The following is a 21,425-nucleotide window of genomic DNA, read 5'->3' as shown; positions in this document are numbered from 1 at the left end:
AGAATGGAGACCAGCGAATATTTACTGATGAAATAACTGAGTTATCTCATTACCCTTCCCAAGAACACTGTTTTAGAAGTAAGGTAACACCCTGTAAGCTTTAATAACACACCCAAGGCCATGCACCCAGAAAGTGCTTTTAACTCCAGAGCCCCTGCTCTTAACTCCCAAGAAGTAATCAGCTTGGACTTTTCACCCAACTTCTCTGCATTTCATTGTCATCTTTACCTAAAATAAGAAGACAGAAAGATCTTCATTGTCTCTTCATTACCTTCCAATGGCATTTGGAGTTAAGAGTTTATGTTCTAAATCACAGCCAAGGGTTGGCAAACTTTTTCAATAAAAGGCAAATAATAGTTATTCTAGGCAGGCTTTCCAGACCATGCCATCTTCACTGCAACTACTCAACTCTGCTAATGCAGAATGAAAGCAGTCATGGACAATAAGTAAATAAAAGAATGTGCTGAATTCCAATAAAACTTTATTCATAAAAGCAGACAGCAGGTCAGGCTTGGTTAAAATTTGCTGATACCTGCACTAGACCTGTGGAGAAGCAGCCCGTGGTTCTCATTTGTCACTCATTATTTTGAGGCCTGCTTATCTGAGACAAAGATCTCCTCTTTCCCAGCAGAAATAATTTCAGAAGAAATAATCAGCACTCTAAGAAAAGTTGAGGTTTTCTTCCCAGTTTTATGGTAACTAGTCATCATATTCACAGAAACAGAAATGCCTCTTGTGTTTTTCTCAACCTAAACTTCATTAATCTTTGGGTGAGCCTGGCAGCAGGGGATTCACAAAGAACAGGCAACAGGACTTGTGTCCAGGCTCAGGGAGGAGTCAGGAGGGCAAAGGTCTGGAATGAGTTACAGAGGAATCTAGAACTTTGACATATCTACTAAATCAGGATTTCAATGACAACTTTGGTTAGGAGGGTCAGTGGAGGCAATATGGAGAGTGTATGATGCACTGGGGTCTAAGGAGGTAGGCAGAGACCTGAGCTTAATGGGAAGGCCCTTTACTTCCATAATCTTCCTTCTCCTTCCCTCTCCTCTTTTTCTTTGCCAAGCTGGGGATGCAACCCAGGGCCTTGTGCATGCTAGGCAAGCACTCCACCACTGAGCCATATTCCCAGCCCAAGAAGGCCCTTGTCTACACCCCTATCATTTCAGCTGTCCCTGACGCTTTTACATCTGCTGTGATTTTTTTTCCTTAAGGAACTTGAAAAATCATAGCAAAATACTATGGATAATGTAATAAACATTAATTTTCCCATCACTGAGAATTAATAATTTGATGTTTTGTTAAATTTGTGTCCAGTCCTTTTTTATTTTTAATAGATGAAAGAAATAAAGCATTGCCAATATGGCTGATATCACCTTTTCCCACATCCCACATTAGTTGTCCCCAAGGATACATAGACTATCCTACAATTAGGATTTATGTCCCTATCCTACCAGTCCATTTATCATTACAAAAAAATTTATTGAGATAAAAGTCATAACATAAAATTCATCATTTTAAACATTTTATAGCATGCAATTCATGCTAAGTGAAGTTAGCCAATCCCAAATAACCAAATGCTGAATGTTTTCTTTGATGTAAGGAGGCTGATTTATAGTGGGACAGGGAGAGGGAGCATGGGAGGAATAGATGGACTCTAGATAGGGCAGAGGGGTTAGAGGGGAAGGGAGGGGGCATGGGTTTAGAAATGATGGTGGAATGTATGAAGACATGAATTAGTGTGAATATACTTTGTATACAACCAGAGATATAAAAAATTGTGATCTATATGTGTAATAAGAATTGTAATGCATTCTGCTGTCATATATAAGTAAAAAAAAGAAAAGAAAAAAAAAGCATGCAATTCAGTGGTGATAATTATAGTCACAATGGTGTACAACTATAGCAACTAATTCCAGAACATTTCCATCATTCAAAAAGAAACCCCATATCTTCTAAATCTCCCCTCCCCATCCACTCACAACTACTAATCTATTTTTTGTCTTTATGGATTTGGTTACTCTAGATATTTCCTATCAACAGAGTCATAATGGATATATAAGACCGTTGGTATTTCACTTATTTTGTTTAGCATCGTATTTTTAAGTTTGGTGCATTTTGTAGTATTCACTCCTTTTTATGGCTAAGTAATATCCCCTTGTTTGGATACACCAAATTGTGCTTATTCATTCATGGGTTGATGAACATTTGGGCTATTTCCACTTTTTGGATATTATGAATAGTGCTTCTATGAACATTCCTGTTCAAGTATATATTTGAGTCCCTGTTTTTGAGTCTTTGGGGTATATACCTAGGAGTGAAATTGCTAGTTCATATGATAAATCTATGTTTAACTTTTTCAGGAACTGCCAAACTCTCTTCCACAGTGGCTACCCTATTTATATTCCCAGCAGTTCCATACAAGAATTCCAGTTCTCTACTTCCTCACCAGCACTGGTTATTTTCCATCCTTTTTTATTATAGCCATCCTGGTAGACATGAAATAATATGTCATTGTGGTTTTGATTTGTATTTCTCTAATGCCAATCAATACTGAGCATCTTTTCATGTTTTTACTGTTTATTTATGTATTTTCTTTGGAGACTATTTCTAACTTTTGACCTCTATATTTATTCCAGTCATCCACAAATATTAGTAGTAATGTTTTCTGAGAGTATTTAGGACCTAAATATTTTCTCCACTTACCATTGTTTTTGAACGCCTCCTACCTAGTTTAATATTGCTCTAATCCAAAGCTTAACTGCATCAGGTGTTCCCTACACCATAATTTATTTATCTCTTCTCTTGTGAGATGAATGCTTACATATTTTCTGTTTATGTATTTTTTTCTTCTCTGTTATAAAATGTATTTCACTTCCCTCTACAAGCCTGCTGCATTCCTGAGACAGGATCTCAAACTTGTTATTTATAAGGCAGGATCACAGGATTTGCACATTTACAATCTTGCCAGATGTGCAGTTGTGTTTTTTTTTTTTTTTTAACATATGTATGGAAAACCAAATACAAGTCTGAATCACACTTCAGGAGACTCCTCAGCCCGGCCTGTGTATATCACACCTGCACATTCACCAACCTGGATAACTGCTTAATTTTTCTGACTTTTCACTATTCTTAAGTGCCGATTCAAGCCTTCCAATCATGAGGCAGCATCAGGAAACAAGTCTTCTGCACTACCTCTGGCAGAGCAGTGACTCCCAAGGGGTGGTCCATGGACCAGCAGCGTCAATGGCACCTTTGAACTTGTGAAGAGTGCACATCTCGGACCCAAATCAGAAACACTATAAGTCCTCCATGTGAGACTGACAGAAACAAACATGTGAGAACCATTATGTTGGAGCTTTGCCATTTTGCAAATGAGAAGCTGAGGAAAAGGACCAATCATCTAACATGAGGTTGAAATGAACAGGCCAAGAGAGGAGTGCATGCTTATACGTAAGAACCTACACAGCACTGGGAGAGGGCAATGGTATAGAGAATGAGGCTTGTCCACAACCACAGAGAACAGGGTTCAAGTTCTGTTCCTACAGGGTGGTAGTGATGGGAACACTGCAAGCTCCTTAACTTTCTTGATCTTACCTGAGAGCGCCTTTGAGGGATAAAAGATGTTACACCAAAGGTTAGATGTTAAATGACACCATGTTTCTGAAATATCCAGAATAAGTGACTTCATAGAGATAGGAAGTAGATTAGTGGTTGCCAGGTCCTGGGGTGTGGGGAGATGAGTAATTGCTTAATGAGCAGGCAGGTTTCCCTTTGGTCGACAACACTGTTTTGCTTTCAGATAGAAGTGATGTTCTCACACCACACTGCACAACATTCTGAGATGGGACTGGGATTGAATTTTATCTCAATTAAATTTTAAAAAAGGCAAGTGTAACATGGAAAATGCTTTGGCCACCATTGGGTATGAAGTGGAAAGCAATCATCAGGGTTGGGGACAGAGCTAAGGGGCAGAGTGCTTGCCTACCATGCCTGAGGCCCTGGTTCAGTGCCCAGTACTGCAAAAACAAACAAGCAAACAATGATGACAGATAGTAGGTATTACCACTATAAAAAGTTGTAGCCGGAGGTAAGAAAACCTGAAGTTGAAAAACTGGGTATTATATAGATGTTAAAAATACTAAGAACCATATCAACAATAATAATGCCCTGTGTACCACCAAGGAATACAAGCAAGCCTCAAAATTGTCTGTACCTCATGTCAGCTTGTCTGTCTGTACATGTAATTGCACATTCAGGAGCACTAGCCTCCAAAATACGAAGAGTGGTAAAATTATGTTCTAATAATCTGTTTTAATGTTTATTTTTATTTTATGATTTCCTGCAATACCCATGAAATGCTAGTATAATAAATAAGACTTTGGAAGTGTGAAAAATAAATGTAATAGGGTATTTTTAACTTTTTAAGATAAACTGTGGTCACCAAAAATATTCTGAAGATAAGCTCTCTTTTTGTGTATTCACAATTTTAGTATTAATTGTTTTTTTGGGGGGAGGACATGGAAGGGATTGAACCCAAGGGCCCTTTAAAGGAGTAGGCTTTGAACTTGCGATCCTCCTGCCTCAGCCTCTGAAGATGCTGGGATTACAGATATGTGCCATCATTCCTGGTTAGCAATTTTTTTTTAAGAGAGAGAAAGAGAGAGAGAGAGAATATGAGAATTTTAATATTTATTTATTTATTTTTAGTTTTCAGTGGACACAACATCTTTCTTTGTATGTGGTGCTGAGGATTGAACCTGGGCCGCACGCATGCCAGGCGAGCGCACTACCGCTTGAGCCACATCCCCAGCCCAGCAATTTTTTTTTAAAGTAAGTGTTTACACTTATTGCACGCTTTAAAATAAGACAATTTTAACACGAGCTAAATGTTAGATAAAATAATTCAGAGTAAGATCTCTTTAATTAGTTGTTACTTCCATTTCCAAAGGTCTAAGCCACATGAAAGAACAATATCACTCCCTCAGAAGAAGAACCATTTCTCTTGAGCAGAAAGACTTAAGTGTACTACACTCTATCCTCTCATTTTCATACCACACAGAAAATGACCCAGAAGGTACAGCACAGCCTATACTGTAGGGCTAAAATGGGGCCTGATAAATAATTTGCCCTGTGCTGAGTCACTCACAGCTCACCCCTGACCTCTGTAGAAAAGAATAGAAAAACTGAATCATGCACCTCCACACAACCTTCCTGTGGGAAAAAAAGATTTCTCAGAGATCAAGAAATGGCTTAAGTCTTTTGTTTCCTAAAAGGAGAAAAAGTGACTTAAGTCTTTTTCCCCTCAATTTACCAAAAGGGAGAAAAATGAGGCCTCTCAGGAAAATGGCTGGTGTTTAGCATGAGCAGTTCTGCAACAAAAATGATTTTTCTGACATCTCAGGAGGCCAAGGTGCTGTTTGCATGAAATTAACACAAGCCACCTGCTCACTTGGGGGCCTCTCCTCATCCTCTGTGCTTCAGAGAGAACTACTCATGATTGCATGAGGTCAAGAGAATGATTTTAGGAAGAAACAAATTGAAAAACAGATGTTTGTTTTCAATCAAGAGTTGATGAAAATCTACTAAAGGAATAAAGGCCAGCTCCTCCCTAGAGGGAAGGGAGCCTGCTGTAGGATATGGGATTTGGGGTTTCTGTATACTTTATTCATAGAAATGTCCAGTTAACTTTAATCTATTATAATACTTGAGGAAATGGTAACTAGTTGAGTAAACATTTAAATTAAAAATCAGTTCTGAAACATTACAAACCCCTCCATGTGATTATTCTAATAAGCTGCCTCACTCATTCATTCTATGACTTATCTATTCAATGATTCATTCATTCGTCCACAGAGTCCTTCCCATAGATCAGACACAATCCTGTGTCTGGGATGCCAGTGTGGTTTCAACCCCAACCCATTCTAAAGATCCTTAAAAGACAGCCAGACAAAATGCATTCTAAAGACGAGTATTAGAGATTTTTTTTCTTTTATTTATTTATATTTATTTGGTGGTACTGGGGTCTTAAACCAGGTCCTCTTTAATGCTAAGCACACATCTTACCAGTGCGCTCTCTCTCCCTAACCCCTAAAAAAAGACTTTATTTAAAAGAAAAAAGAAGAAACAAGCAAAGAATCCAGACTTTATTCCACTGTGCTGCCATACTCCCAAAAAAGCATGACCAGCTGAGCACACAGTAAAGAGACCCAGTCTCATGGTCCCCAACCCTTGCCTCAGGGTCCCACATTAGAGCCATAGTTCCACCAGCTGAGCCGCCTGGAATTGCCTGCTCAATGCAATTAGCCTTCCATCTTTAATTGGCTAGAAAGCTTGCCAAGAAATTTGTCCTGAATAGTCCATCAGGCAGAAAACCTGAGGATAAAAGATGGTCCAATAATTACCACTGGGAACTAAAGAGGATGACTATTCATGAAATAGGCTATTTTGTGAAGCTCCCTGAAGCTGGAGGGCAAAGAATGCTGTGTGGGGCAGAGCCTGTGGAGGCCTGCCCCCTCATAAACCCTCCTCTCCAAGGCCATCACCTCTAGCCAATGAGGTCACAATAAACCGCAACATGTCCTGACACATTGTGCCCTCCCAAGAGTCAACAAGTCACCTGAAAAGGCTGTCAGGATTCACCCCAGCAAGCTGTCCTGTGCTATAGCCACTTGGACAACTTCATTCCAGAACTTCAGGAAGAGAAGCTTCCTTCTGCAGCCAGAGAAGCCTGCATTTCTAACATGCTGCTAAATGTGGGAAAGACCATTAATAACCACCTGATCATACATTTTTGACTCAACAACTCCACTCCAAGGAATATAATCTCTTTTTTTAAAAAAAAAAATCTTTTTCTTAGTTGTAGTTGGACACAATACCTTTATTTTATCCATTTATTTTTATGTGGTGCTGAGGATCGAACCCAGAGCCTCACACGTGCTAGGCAACCGCTGAACCACAATCCCAGGCCAAATATAATCTCTTGGATATGTGCAAAAATGCAGCTATAAGACTGTTCATCACAGGAGGATTATTAAAAAAAGAAATACTTTATATGTCCTATGAATTAGAGATAATGGTGGGCCAGGCGTGGTGGAGCATGTCTGTAATCCCAGTGGCTCTGGAGGCTGAGGCAAGAGGATTGAGAGTTCAAAACCAGCCTCAGCAACAGCAAGGTGCTAAGCAACTCAATGAGATTCTGTTTCTAAATAAAATACAAAATAGGACTGGGGATGTGGCTCAGTGGTTAAGTGCCCCTGAGTTCAATCCCCACTTCCACCAAAAAAGATAATGGTGTAGGAAAAAAACAGTTACTAATATGGCATTATGTAAAAATTTGGATGTGTAATCGATGTGACTCTGCAATCTGTATTTGGGGTAAAAATGGGAGTTCATAACCCACTTGAATCGAATGTATGAAATATGATATGTCAAGAGTTTTGTAATGTTTTGAATAACCAATAAAAAGAATAAAAAAAACCTTCTTATTTATATTTCCCAACTTTTTTATAGTAAATAAACATTTTTACAAAACTAGGGGAAAAAAAACCCTGTGCGGGGGGAGTAAAATTTTATATATATCAATATTTAGAGTTAAGGCTCTGGGTTCAATCCCCCAGCACCACACACGTGCGCGTACGCACACACACACATACATACACACACACACAACAGATCTAGATTCTATTACTAAAATTCTCATTGAATTTTTTTCACTGTTTTGTTTTGTTTTACTTTTTAATTAAAATCTGGTCAAAAACTGGGAAATGGTACCAGGTACCATGGTGCATGCCTATAATTCCAACAACTCAGGAGGCTGAGGCAGGAAGATCCCAAGTTTGAGGCCCTTAGGGCAAATTAAGGAGACCCTATCTCAAAATAAAATATTTTAAAAAGGGTATGCAACTCAGTGGTAGAGCACCGCTGGGTTCAATCTCTTGTACTGAAACTAAACAAAAAAGCTCTGGGAAATAAGATAATTAAGAAGGCTTTTGGGGGGGAAAAAAAGTCATCCATGAACTTTATCAACAGGTAATTTTACTCCTAGAATCTCAAAAAGCAGTACATGGTCATAAAATCTTAACAGGGCAACAGCTGTGGTACGGATGTGAGGAGGTTTGTCTGCCACCAGAGATGCTGATGGCAGAGGAAAACAACAGCTGGCAGTTTGGTAACGAGAGAGGAGTGATTGAGCTATGAAGAGCTGACCCAAGAACTAAAAAAGCACAAACAGTCCTAAGACATCGAGAGGTCAATACAATCCAGCAAAGTACACTGATGGTCACGTGAGTCACCCAAAAAACACAAATGGTGATTTGTATAAACTGACTCAAAGGCAAAGACCATGATACACATTTATATGACTAGATAAATTTGTGCATTTTCCTAGGCACATTTTAAAAGTAGGATTTCATATATATTTGTGTGTTGGCATAAAGGTAGGGGGATATAGTTGTTTTTAAATTTTTAGCTTTTACTGAAGAATATGGGGTGAAGTGTAAACACTCTGTCATTTTCTTAGTAGCACTGTACCAGTGACACTTTTTTGATTTTGACAAAGATACTGTGGTAATTTAAGATGTTCACATAAGGGGAAGCGAGGTGAAGGGTATGTATACAGGAACTCTCTGAATATCTAAAATTGTCCCTTGGTGAAAGTTTATTAAAAATATAAAAGACAAAGAATAGGGTCTTATTTATCTTACATTATCTCTACACTCTGTATCATCCCCCCAAATCTCCAAGGGTCGTAGATAACATTTCAATGATAGGGGTTTCTTATATATATTCACCATTGCTAGGATCCTTTGGCCCCACCCTGCCTTTAGAACCTAACAGCTCAGAACAGAGAGCAAAAGATCGCCCCTCCTCCTTCCCCCTTGCAAAAGGGAGTGACCTTTCTTCATGGAGTATCAAAAAAGTCAGCCTGGTCCCTAGGTTTGCAAAATCTGGGAAAGCAAGTGGCACCACTACCCCCAATCCACTCCTGGGCAGGATCCCAGGGCCCGGAAATGCTTTATCTGACAGGAAGCCTCTTGAGGATGACTTCAACCACCAGACCCTAGGCATTATCTCATCTTGGCGGCGTGTCATCTTCTGTGTTCTCCCTCAAGTTGCTAAGAGGAAATGGGGGATGCAATGTAGTTCTCACAGCCCACCTTGTTCTTAAGTGGCTATTTTTAGCACTTTGAGGTACAGAAATGACTTTTTTTCTTTTCTTTTATTCTGCTTTAGTGGTGCTGGCGATGGAACCCAGGATCTCATGCATGCTAGGCAAATGCTCTTACCACTGAGATACACCCTAGGGTTTTTGTTATTATTGTTGTTTAAAAACAAACATAGTTTTTGCTATGTTACCTAGAATAGTCCCAAACTCCTGGACTCAAGGGATCCTCTTTTTTTCAGCCTCATGGGTGGGCTACCACACTTTGCAAAGAGGTTACTTTTTAAGGCCACACAAGACATGCTCTGTTACATTCAAGAAAAGGAAAAACAAATGAAACAACAACAAGGAAAAAAACAAAACGCATTGGCTTAGAGGAGCCAGCCAACAACAGTGAACAATAGGGGGAAAAAAACACTACAATTCAAGGGGGCTGTCAATATTTACTGTGTCCACGGTGTATTTACTATTCAATGGTCATGCAAAACAAATGTTCTAGGACCAGATGTGGCCTGCACCTCTATAGGATCCCAGAGTTTCAAAGCTGAAAAAGAGCAGAGATGTCATCTAGTTCCCACACTGTACAGATTAGAAGGTGGAACCTCTAAGTACGCTCCCATCAAATGTCCACTTTAAAAAATATCTCTATTACAACACACACTCCCCGAGCCACAGTTCACTGTTTTATCTGTCTTATTTCTCAAATGAGATTAGAAATGTGCGTATACAGAGGGATTCAGTGCTGTGCTGTGAGACAGCATCATAAGTAGTCAATAAAAATTTGTCTGAGACATCAGGATGGAAGCTCTGCTCTGACTCATGCTTCCGGGGACCACTTCCCCACACCTAATTTTAAAACTGAGAAAGACAAATTCTATTCCTGAATGGCTGAAACAACAGGTAGGAATTCATTGGGAAATTTACCCAGTGACATATAAAATTAATACTACTTATTAAAATTATTTAAATCTACTTATTTTGTCAGATAAAGACCAAAATAACTTTCACTTTCTAGATGAGACTTTCTAGAATGTTGCTTTATTAAATTTCATGGTTAGGAAGTTTTACTGAGATATAAAAGATTTTTCAACAACTATAAAATCAAAATAGCAAAATGCCTACTACAAACATACAGATAGGTATTAAGCAATGCCAAAGCCTTAAGCCCCAGCTTACACCCACCTGATCTTATGAAGTTTAATTAGCAATCTGGGGTACAAAAAATATGGAAAATCCTTCTCTTTGTCTCAAATACATGAATATCTCCAGCTCCTCAATTGTATTAATCAAGTTCAGGATAAAACAGAATGGCAAATTATCACAATCCCCAGATAAACCCACTATATCATCTCAATACAAGAATGAGATGAAGGATCAGCCATGGCTTGCCTTTTTTCAGGAAAAGCTTGAATCAATGCCAACTACTTAGAAGTTTCAAACAGGGGCAAGGAGAACTTGCTGGCTTCCCATAGGTAGGCTTCCTCAACTGAGTCCCCCTTTCGGCTATAGTGCAGCTTCTGGTCTATGCTATGCAAGATCTTCAGTGTCTTCCAATTAAGATACAACTTACCCCATTAGCTGCCATCAGCTCTGCATGGCTCATGCTCCGACTTTCTCCATCCCCGCAATCAAAGCTGAGCAGAGGAATGAACTATGTATGCCATATGGGATGTATTTGATATAAAACTTAAACATAAGCACCAGCAATTGGATGAGATGTTTCTAAGGCTTTAGTTACATAGTTTCATACCTAGAGACCTCACCCCCATAAAGACTACTTAATTAGAAAAATTCTTGGGTGTGAGTCTATGCATTTCAGGGCAGCTATGTAATCACTCTGGTCCCATGCTTACCTTTTTCAGCCATCAGATTGATTTGCAATAGGTATTTCCATGTGTTAATAAGTGTTAACAACAACAGCAAAAAAGTGGACTGAAAGGGAATAGCCTAGGGTGAAAACAAAGGAAAGACAAACACACATTTCCAAGGCAAGAACTTGAGCACTGAGCCATCAGTAAAGGATGGCAACATCTTTTGCAAAGATTATATTTAATCAAGACATAGCATTTGTCTTATTATTGCAAAATAACTTTTTCCTTTGCTAACCTTTTTTTTGGTAGTACCACACATAATGCTCTTTTTTTTTTTTTTTGGTGTGGGGGGAGTTGGGGGAAAGGCCCTGGGGATTGAATCCAGAGGTGCTATATACTACTGAACCACATCCCCCAACAGCCCTTTTTAATTTTGAGACAGGGTCTTGCTAAGTTGCTTAGGGCCTCACTAAATTGCTGAGGCTGCACTTAAACTTACAATCCTCCTGCTTCAGCCTTCCAAGTCACTAGGGTTACAGGCATGCACCACTGAGCCTGGTCACATTATACTTTTTATTGACTTTAGCTCAGGTAAATCTCACAAATGCCCTATGAGATAGGAACTACTAGAAGAAGTTGAGGCTAAGATGGTTAAGTCCCTAGGTCATCTGATTAGTTGGGGAGGCAAGATTTGAACCTATTTCCTCCATAAACCTAAGCCCATCACACTGTTATTACTGTTTCCCCAACTACAGTCCATGCACAGTAGTCATGTGTGAGATTTTTTAAGATATGTGTGGATATACATATTTTTATTTCAATAGTTATTTTAATGTGGATTATGAAAGAACTATGCAACTAGCAGATTCACCTTGGATCTTATTGTTTAGGACTTGGCTAATTTTGTTTCAGTCACATACTTTTCAAGAGTTAAAAGAGGGGCTAGGGTCTTGGTTCAGTGGTAGAGTGCTCATCTAGCATGCATGAGGCACTAGGTTCGATCTCAGCACCACATAAAAATAAAATACAGATATTATGTCCACCTAAAACTATAGAATAAATATTTTAAAAAATAGTTAAAAGAAATAGTTACAAGTTTTTAATGCCATTTCTCTTAAGAATCAAGTGATTGGGGCTGGGGTTGTGGCTCAGTGGTAGAGCGCTGGCCTAGCATGTGTGAGGTACTGGGTTCAATCCTCAGCACGACATAAAAATAAATAAAATAAAGGTATTGTATCCATCTATAACTAAAAAATGAATAAAAATAAAAATAAAAATAAAAAATCAAGTGATCTGGCCTGTCAAAGGATGGAATCTATACCAGTCTCTAAGATTAACTTCCCTAGTTGGTCTGGACATTAAAAGATCCTTAGCAGAGCCAGGCACATTGATGCATACCTGTAATCTCAGTGACCTGGGAGGCTGAGGTGGGAGGATTGAAAGTTCAAGGCCAGCCTGTGAGATTTAGTGAGATCCTGTGTCAAGATAAAAAATAAAAAGACTGGGGATATAGCTTAGTGATTGAGCACCCCGGGTTCAGTCCCCAGTACCTAGCAAAGAAGAATTTCTTTTCTTATCCCTTTCTTCTTCATCAATTAACCCCTCACCTTTCTTCCCATCCTCCAACACACACACACATACACACACACACACACACACACAGAGTCATCTAGCCCTAGAAGATTACCCAACATAAAGTGAAGTGAGGAAGGGTAGAGATGTCTGGAAGCAAATAGACAGGCTCACTCATCCTTCTGTCCCCAGTATGGCTCATGGAACTCTCCCTGGGTGGCCATAGCTGACCCCTGAGCAAGTGTTTTGTTTAGATGCTGGCCAGACATCAAAAACATAACTGATTTACAAGTCTCTGGAGGAAAAAAGTCCATTTGGTGATGAGAATTGTCAGTTCATCATTTTTCTCTATTATGGAAATGACTTATAAGCAACTGTAACTGTTGGTTGTGGCTAGACATGAGGTGAGCTGATTTGAGGTCCACATTTTACTTTAAAAAATAACTTCTGCTGGGCACGGTGGCTCACTCCTGTAATCACAGCGATTCAGGAGGCTGAGGCAGGAGCATCCCAAGTTCAAGATCAGCCTCAGGAAGTTATCAAGGCCCTAAAAAACCTAGTGAGACCCTGTCTCAAAATAAAAAATAAAAAGGGCTGGGGATATGGCTCAGTGGTTAAGTACCCCTGGGTTCAATTCCCAATACCAAAACCAAAACAAAAACTTCAAATGTTACAGATTGAAGTTCTTCCCAGACTGCCTCTGGGGCCACTTCCTTAGAGGGAACTATTTTAATGAATTTAGGGTATTATTCTTTCAGACTGCTTCCTAAGCATACACATTTATTTATGTCTGAACACATTTATTTATGTTTGAAAAATAAATAGAGATGCTTTATGGTGGTTTAGTTTAGCATACAAATGCCATCATACTCAAATTTCTGTAACTACTTTTACAAATCTAACACTGTCTTAGCAACTTTATTTATTTAGGTACTGGGGACTGAATGTAGGAGCACTTTATTTTTTATTTTGAGACAGGATTTCACTACACTGCTGGATGAGGGTGAGTATGGAATTTGCCATCCTCCTACCTTAGCCTCCTGATTCTATAAGAAAATGAAATGAAGAAACAAGCAGAGTACCTGGCACATGGTAGGCACTTAGTACATGGCAATTATGTAAAGATTCTTGGCAACGTTCTGCTCGACAGTGCAGAATGTAAATAAATTTCTAGTATGGATAATTTCCAGTTCATGTTCAAAAATGACTATTCCCCTTGGAACATCTTGTTAGTATGGATACTGCATTCTGGATTTATAGGTAGGGAAATTGAGACAGAGGGATTGCTCAAGACAGATCTATCATGGTGCCAGAATTAGCTTTTCTAAAAGCCATTAAGCTCCTTTTCTTATGGCTTACTATTAAATTAGTAAACAGAATGCTTGAAATTGCTACCTGAAACCTGCTAAGCATGTTGACTAGAATCTTGCCTGTCTCTCTTAATTTCCCACAAATAAGTATTTAAAAACAAATAAAAGGAATGATATCTTCCAGGCAAAGGAAAATAAAAAAGAAATGGGAATAAATAAGTACCAACTGCTGCTGACCCCAGGATTCCAACCAACAGACAGTGGGTTTTGTCTTAACCTTGAAGCAGGACTAAAACCAATCAGCCTGTGGGATTAGGGGGCTGGAGGAGGCACTCTGGATTAATCTCCCAGGATTCCACAAAGTCTGAGGAAAACAGAGGGTAGTTCTGTGCTAACAGAAATTTTTCTGGGAGTCCCACAGGCTGTGTTCTCCTCTCTGTTTCTCCTGCTTCATTAACCTCCACCAAATCATGATACATCACATATGAGAGACAGCCTCCCAGGGTATCCCCTGATCTCTGCCTCCTGCTGCTTATGCCCTTGATCCTCCTCCCCTTGAGTGTAGACTGCTTAATGATTTGTTTCTAGCCATAGAGCACTTGGCAAGGTGGCAGGTTGTACAAGATTATGTGTACACAATTATGTTACCTAACATGGGTTACACACTCATAGTTTGAGGCAACTCTTCTTTGCTGGCATTAAAGAAACAGGTCATGTTGGAAGAGGCCCATATGACAAGGAGTTAAAAGGCTGCCTTTCAAAAAAAGAAGGTAGGGACTAGGAATGTAGCTCAGTGGTAGAGCCCTTGCCTAGCATGTGTGAGGCCCTGGGTTCAAGCTTTAGTACTGAAAAAAATTTTTTTTTAATTTAAAATAAAAGCTGAAGATAGCCTTCAGCCAATAAGAAACTCAAGCAAGCCCTCAGTCCTATAACCATAAGGACTGAATGCTACTAATAATAAGTGAGTTTGGAAACATAGCCTTCTCTAATCAAACCTCAGATGAGAGCCCAGTCCTAGCCCACACCCTGATTTTAGCCTTGAGGACCCTCTTAAGCTGCTTCAGATCCTAACCTACAAAAACGGTACCATAACAAGTGTGTGCTGTTTTAAGACTCCTAATTTGTAGTGACATTGGTATAGATAATGAATTCATCTTATTTATTCCCATTTCTTTTTTTTTTTTTGGAGGGCGGGTACTGGGAATTGAACTCAGGTACACTCGAGGACTGAGCCACATCCCCTGCCGAATTTTGTATTTTATTTAGAGACAGAGTCTCAGTCAGTTGCTTAGCACCTTGTTTTTGCTGAGGCTGGCTTTGAATTCGCAGAGAAATCACCAGCAGTAAAAGAGCAAAATTTCATATCAGACTTGGACCAAAAGGTCTATTTGGTGATGCCTGAATTGAATGGAGCCCCATGGCATTATTTGACTTTTCCTTTCCCTTCAGTGAGAGAACATACATTCTAATATAAAATGTTACATCATGAATAGATGATTTTTGTGGGAGATCTCCCTGACTTCCTAATTGACTTATCAGCCACCAGGGCCTGACTTCATCAAGCCACTCCCTCAGTCCTTGGTCTTTATAAAAGACCATCCCAAACAGATTCTATCCCTCTTCCAAAACCTACACTGCCTGGAAAATCAAAGCCAAACTCTTTAGGAGGGTTCCGAGGTCAGTTTATTGAGTGAATAAAGAAATAAATAGGGGCTGGGGATGTGGCTCAAGCAGTAGTGTGCTCGCCTGGCATGCGTGCGGCCCGGGTTCGATCCTCAGCACCACATACAAACAAAGATGTTGTGTCCGCTGAAAACTGAAAAATAAATATTTAAAAAAATTCTCTCTCTCTCTCTCTCTCTCTCTCTCTAAAAAATAAATAAACTTTAAAAAAAAAAAAGAAATAAATAAAGGTCTCGGGTACCTGTAATCCCAGCGGCTTGGGAGGCTGAGGCTGAAGGACTGCAAGTTCAAAGCTAGCCTTAGCAGTAAGAACCTGTCTCAAAATAAAAAACTTAAAAAGGGCTGGGGATGTGGCTCAGTGGATAAATGCCTCTGGGTTCAAACTCTGGTACCAATAATTAAATATAATAAAATAACAAATAAAGACATCTGGTAGAGCGAATCATACGCCCTGAAGCTGTGACTGAGCAATGGCAGGATTGTGGCTCATTCACCTCCATCGCCCAGCGTCTGGTGCAGGGGTCGCCCCGCAGCAGCTGCCCCTAGACCTCCACTGAAATGCTGAAATAAATGTGCAGTACTGTTGCTCTCCCTGCTTTAAGTATGTCTCTGTGTTACCTTAGTGGCCTTGGGTCAGTACCTGCACTACTGAAAATGAACCCAGCTTCTCCAAGGCCTATAATCCATCTATTATACAATAATATTGAAAACAGTATAATACATAATCTGTTTAATGTCCCTAAAATCTCATCTGGGTCCATAACACTTCCTTCCTTGCTCTAACCCAAGAGATTTTTTTTTTTTTTTTTTTGGGTGGTGCCAGGGATCAAACCCAGTTGCATATGCTAAGCAAATGCTCTACCACTGAGCTGCATCCCCAGCCCCTCCAAAGGAATCAGATATATGCCTTACATTTGATATTTTTTATTCTACTTCAGGCCTCAAATGATCACAGGAACACAAACACAACTGAACAGAAATTAGAAAAATTGGGTTGCAGGTAATAGGGACTGGATTAAAACACCAGACAATGGTCTTATAGCTATTGGAGATATGTAGTTACTTAAAGTTCAGCAACAATTAATGAGAGCTACAAGTTCACAACGATTAATGAGTGTTGATTATTACAGTAGGTGAAAATGACCAGAGAACTTCCAGGCCCAGTATTATTTGCTCGAAAGGGCACACTGATAGAGATTGCTGGGAATGGGCTCAGAATATGTGTAAGTATTTTAATTTGGTGGGGTTTTGCTGCTTTGTATGAGCTCCTGTACAGCTGAAATTATCTGGCTGTGTTTTAGAACAGGACTTGCTCATGCACATGCTTCACAACCTATTCCTCAGAAAAGCACCTCCTCAGATCCAGTCTTGGACCAAATATGCCCTGTGGACCCAGAGTCTTGGGTCCTATCCTATTCCTCTCCCTCTCATTGCTCCTCACAGACCAGGCATGGTGATGGGTGCCTGTAATCCCAGCAGCTTGGAAGGCTGAGGCAGGAAGATCATGAGTTCAAGACCAGCCTCAGAAATTTAGTGAGGCTCTGAGTAACTCAGCTCAAAATAAAACATAAAAAGGTCTGGGATATGGCTCAGTGGTTAAGTACCACTGGGTTCAGTCCTTGGTACAAAAAAAAACAAAAAACAGCTCTAAACACCTAGAATCAGTCTTAAGACAGATTACTATTCAAAGTGCTTTCTTTCAAAAGCACCTGTATTTTAACAAAGAAAGCATCAATAATTATTACAGAATTTATATACAAATTATTTGCATACATAGCATCTTATTCAATGCCCAGTACCCAGAACATAATAGGCCCTCAGTCATTACTGATTGGGCACAAGAAACTGAAGCTCAGATAACACAATATGTTAGAGACAGAACATATTTCCTGACTCTATTCCAAGTTCTCCATATTCCTACCAAGTTGTAAACTACAGAGAAAAAGATTCACAAGCAAAACTTTAATTCAGGGGGAAGTAGTCATCTCAACTCCCTAAAATTTATTCCATGAAAAGATTTTACCTCCATTCTGAGCCAGCTGAATCTTATCTAAATTGAGGCACAATTCTAATATCCAAACTTGCAAGCCCATACCTGAATCCAGCCTCATTCTATACTTCAATTCAGTTTCCCTGGCCCACAGGGGCCCACTGTGCTCTCCCTGTAGGTGCTTTCAAGGCGGAAGCAGGGATTTTAAGGATAGAGTAAGCCTTTTCTCATCTCTTCATTCAAATATTCTCTCCTTTTTTCCTGGTATTGCTTGAAAATTATGAACTTCCAGTTTTCAAAAGGCTAAGACATTCTTAAACATGCTAATCCTGGATTGTATAAAGAGAAGTTGGACCTGGCTGACTCAGCAGAAAGAGCAGGGTAGGTACTGCAGGGCAGGATGGCACAGTGCCTACCCTCCAGGAGCTTAGGGGGCACTGGAGACAATCACAGGGAGATGGTGACATCACACCCACATGAGCACCTGAACATGGAAGAAACAAGACTCCTGAGGCCATGGGAACCAACCTTTCATCAGGCCACTTTACCCTGTATATTTTTGGGGACTCTTTCTGAGTCAGAGGTAGCTTTAAAGCAAAAAAAAAAAAAAAATTGTGACATTTAAACTTGGATTTTATTTATGGATTAAATAATAGACTCTCTAGGATTTGCTTTAAAATACCCTACCCCACAAAATGATGCGGGGGGGGGGGATAGGTAAAAGAAAAATAATAAACTATGATAGGGCTGAGTGACCAGTATTCAGGGCTTCATTATTCTAATCTCTCAAATTTTGTGCATGCTTGAAAATGTCTACAATAAACAAAATAAAATATTTGGTGAATCAATGGTAAGCTGGGTAACATGTGAGCTCTGGGGTTTGGGGCAATTTCCTGACCTCATTAGGCCTCAGTTTCCCTAAGTGTACAATGATTATAATAGCATCTCCAATAGAGGGCTGTTTTTAGAACTGAATGATAAGAAAATAAAATATATGTAAAGGACCTGGTAATATTCCTGAAAAAAATTTAAGAGCTCAGCAAGGGGTAGTTTATTACTGTTATTCTATAATAAAACTTTTTGGAGGACATGGGTGGTAAGAACATACTCCTACATGGGCACAGCTGAAGCACAGCTGAACAATCACCATTCAGTTCTCCCACGGAGACATCTTAATACAGTTGATATCCCGGTAGCTTTTTTAAAAGGCTGAATTCAACACTAATTGTTATCAGCAGGTATCCCAGTTCTTTATTTAGTAAAACCATTAAAAGAGATTTATTTTAATCTTAACTGCAGCAAAGCAAACCTCCTTTGCCTCCTGCCAATAGGAAAGCCAGTCTTCAGTGAAGCTGCTTTATTCTGTATGTTCCTAGGGTTTACTAAATAGCACCTAAGTGTCCTGTAAGTACAGAATCAGAAGGTCTTTTCACTAGAAACTTATGTAATTCTTCTTTAGTTAACACTGTGGCTTACTTAAAGTAGAAACAAACATTCCCCATGAGGTGTTCCCAGGCAAATCCACATATGATGTGGTTTAGGGATAGTCTAGATCCATCTTAGCCATGTCAAGACCTAGATGAAGTTTCTTTAATTCTCTGGCCTCATTCTTTTCATCTGTAAAATGGGGACAGTGATAGCAGCAGTTTCCTGGGGTAGTTAAAAGGAGAAAACATATTAAGTCCACACAGTAAAAGTTCAATAAGCCTTAGCTACTTTTAATGTAGTTGTTATTATTATTATCACTATTATATATTACTATTATTTTTGCAGTAGTAGGGATTAAACCCAGGGGTGCTCTACTACTGAGCTGCACCCCCAAACCTTTTTAATATTTTGAGGCAGAATCTCACTAAGTTGTGTAGGCTGGCCTTGAACTTGCCATCCTTTTGCCTCAGCCTCCCAAGAAGCTGGGATTATAGGCGTGCACCACAGCACCTGTTTCTACTATTCTTGTACCCTAAGCAGCTCTCACTTGGAGCTCACACATCCCTCCCACAATGCTCATGTCCTGTTGCCTTAAAGATGATGTTATACCAACTCTAGTAGCCCAGAATAGACCATACCTCCTCAATTCCGGGTGAAGCAACAAGAAATTTAATTACCAAAGAAAACACACTGTTTTCTATTTCTAGATACAAATCTGAAAGTAGCACAAAGCATGAAAGAGTGTCTCCGAAAACACATTTTCATCTAGGTTGGCTGTTTCTAGATTTCAGAGAACAATGTATTTTAAAAATACTTATGCCTGCATTCATCTTCCCCTGCTTCCCCCTCAAGAGAGCTGCCTTCTACCCTGACTGGGGTATGACAGCTGAAAGAGCCTTTGGCAAAACACAGCTTACAAGATGCAGTCCTAAGTCTTGGATCAAACCAATTTCATCTTCTGGGTTTTAATCTAGGCTCCACCATCTCTCCCATAACACTGCTGGTGTCTTATCAAAAATGTTTTTAAACCCTATTTCTTGCTTAATTGATTGGTTATTACACTCAGGCACACAACGCTGCAATTCCTTTCATACTGTCAGTAGTCAGTATAAAATGTGTATATAGGTAGACCCTATCCAACGAAATAGTCATGTATCGATTTATTATTTATTTATTTATTTGTTTGTTTGTTTGTTTATTGGTACTAGGGATTTAATCCAGGCATGCTTAATCACTGAGTCACAACCCTAGCCCATTTTTATTTTTCATTTTGGGACAAAGTCTCACTAAGTTGTTTAGGGCCTCACTGGGTTACTGAGTTATCTCGAGCTTTTGGTCCTCTTTCTTCTCAGCCTGAGTCTCTGGGAATACAGACATGTCCTGTTGTGCCCAGCTCAATTTTTTAAAATATAAAATTGATTATTTGGAACTTAAAATGAGGTTAATTTTTTTTTCTTCTTCCTTTCTCTCCCACATAGGAAACAAATGGATCTGACCATCATGGGATGGTCAAAAAACATTTAAAAATCTACTTGCCATATGTATTTATTTGACAACTATATGCACACTGTGTGTGATATACTTGCAGGGCACTCTGGGAAGCACTTGGAGAGAGACAAATTAAATATACATTTCAGGTCCTCAAGGGGCCTCAAACCCTAGTTCTTTTTGGGAGGGAGGGTACCGGGGAATGAACTCAGAGGCACTTAACCACTGAACCACATCCCCAGCTCTATTTTGTATTTTATTTAGAGACGGGGTCTCACTGAGTTACTTAGTGTCTCGCTGTTGCTGAGGCTGGCTCTGAACTCACAAATCTCCTGCCTCAGCCTCCCAAGCAGCTGGGATTACAGGCTGCACCACCACACCCAGCCCTAGCTTCTATTTTTATTTATTGAACATTATATGGAGCTCACGATAGGCTCGGTGGTATGCTGACCATTTTACAAATATTAATTCACTGAATCCTGTTCTTATAACAATTACATGTGAAAAGTATTATCATCATCATAGTCATACAGATGAGAAAACTGAGGCACAAAAGAGGTCAAGATTATGCAGTTAGTGAGTGATAGAGTGGAAATAGAAACCCAGACCCCCTGAATCCCAGGTAGTTTTCTTTACTAGACCCACAGTGCTGCCTCTTGGCGGGGAATTTCCCTCTGATTCCACCTGAGGTCCCGGCTGTGTGCTGGGGGTGGGAGCATATGTCATCCATGTCACCACTTCCTCTGTGCCTGAACACATACTCTCTGCTCCATCTCAGCCCCAGTTATAGAGAGAAGTTATTGAGTCCTCAAATCATCTCCCCGGCCCAGCATGGCAGCTCCAGCTTTAAGATCCACTTCTGTCCTCCCCTCTTTCAATGCCATTCTCACTCTAACCTGGACTATATCCTAATGGGTTTTCTTTGCTCTAGACTTTCTTCCAATGCTCTCTTTTCTTAAAAAAAAAAAAAAAAAAAAAAA

The 21,425-nt window shown here is 39.6% G+C and overlaps 1 protein-coding gene and 1 long non-coding RNA gene across 6 annotated transcripts in view; one reads left to right on the top strand and one right to left on the bottom strand.

The window, feature by feature from the left end:
- Arhgef3 (Rho guanine nucleotide exchange factor 3) overlaps positions 1–21,425 on the bottom strand; it is a 302,635-nt gene that overhangs the window by 93,649 nt on the left and 187,561 nt on the right. The window lies entirely within an intron of this gene.
- LOC125616253 lies at positions 4,463–20,757 on the top strand. Its single transcript, XR_007346865.1, has 3 exons — positions 4,463–4,475; positions 14,464–14,470; positions 20,633–20,757. It is a non-coding gene; the product is annotated as an uncharacterized LOC125616253 (long non-coding RNA).

The sequence above is a fragment of the Marmota marmota genome, unplaced genomic scaffold (genome assembly GCF_001458135.2).
Source record: "Marmota marmota marmota unplaced genomic scaffold, marMar, whole genome shotgun sequence".
NCBI classification, from domain to species: Eukaryota; Metazoa; Chordata; class Mammalia; order Rodentia; family Sciuridae; genus Marmota; species Marmota marmota.
The sequence above is the reverse complement of the archived record's forward strand: the minus strand, read 5'-3'. Positions and strand labels throughout refer to the sequence as shown.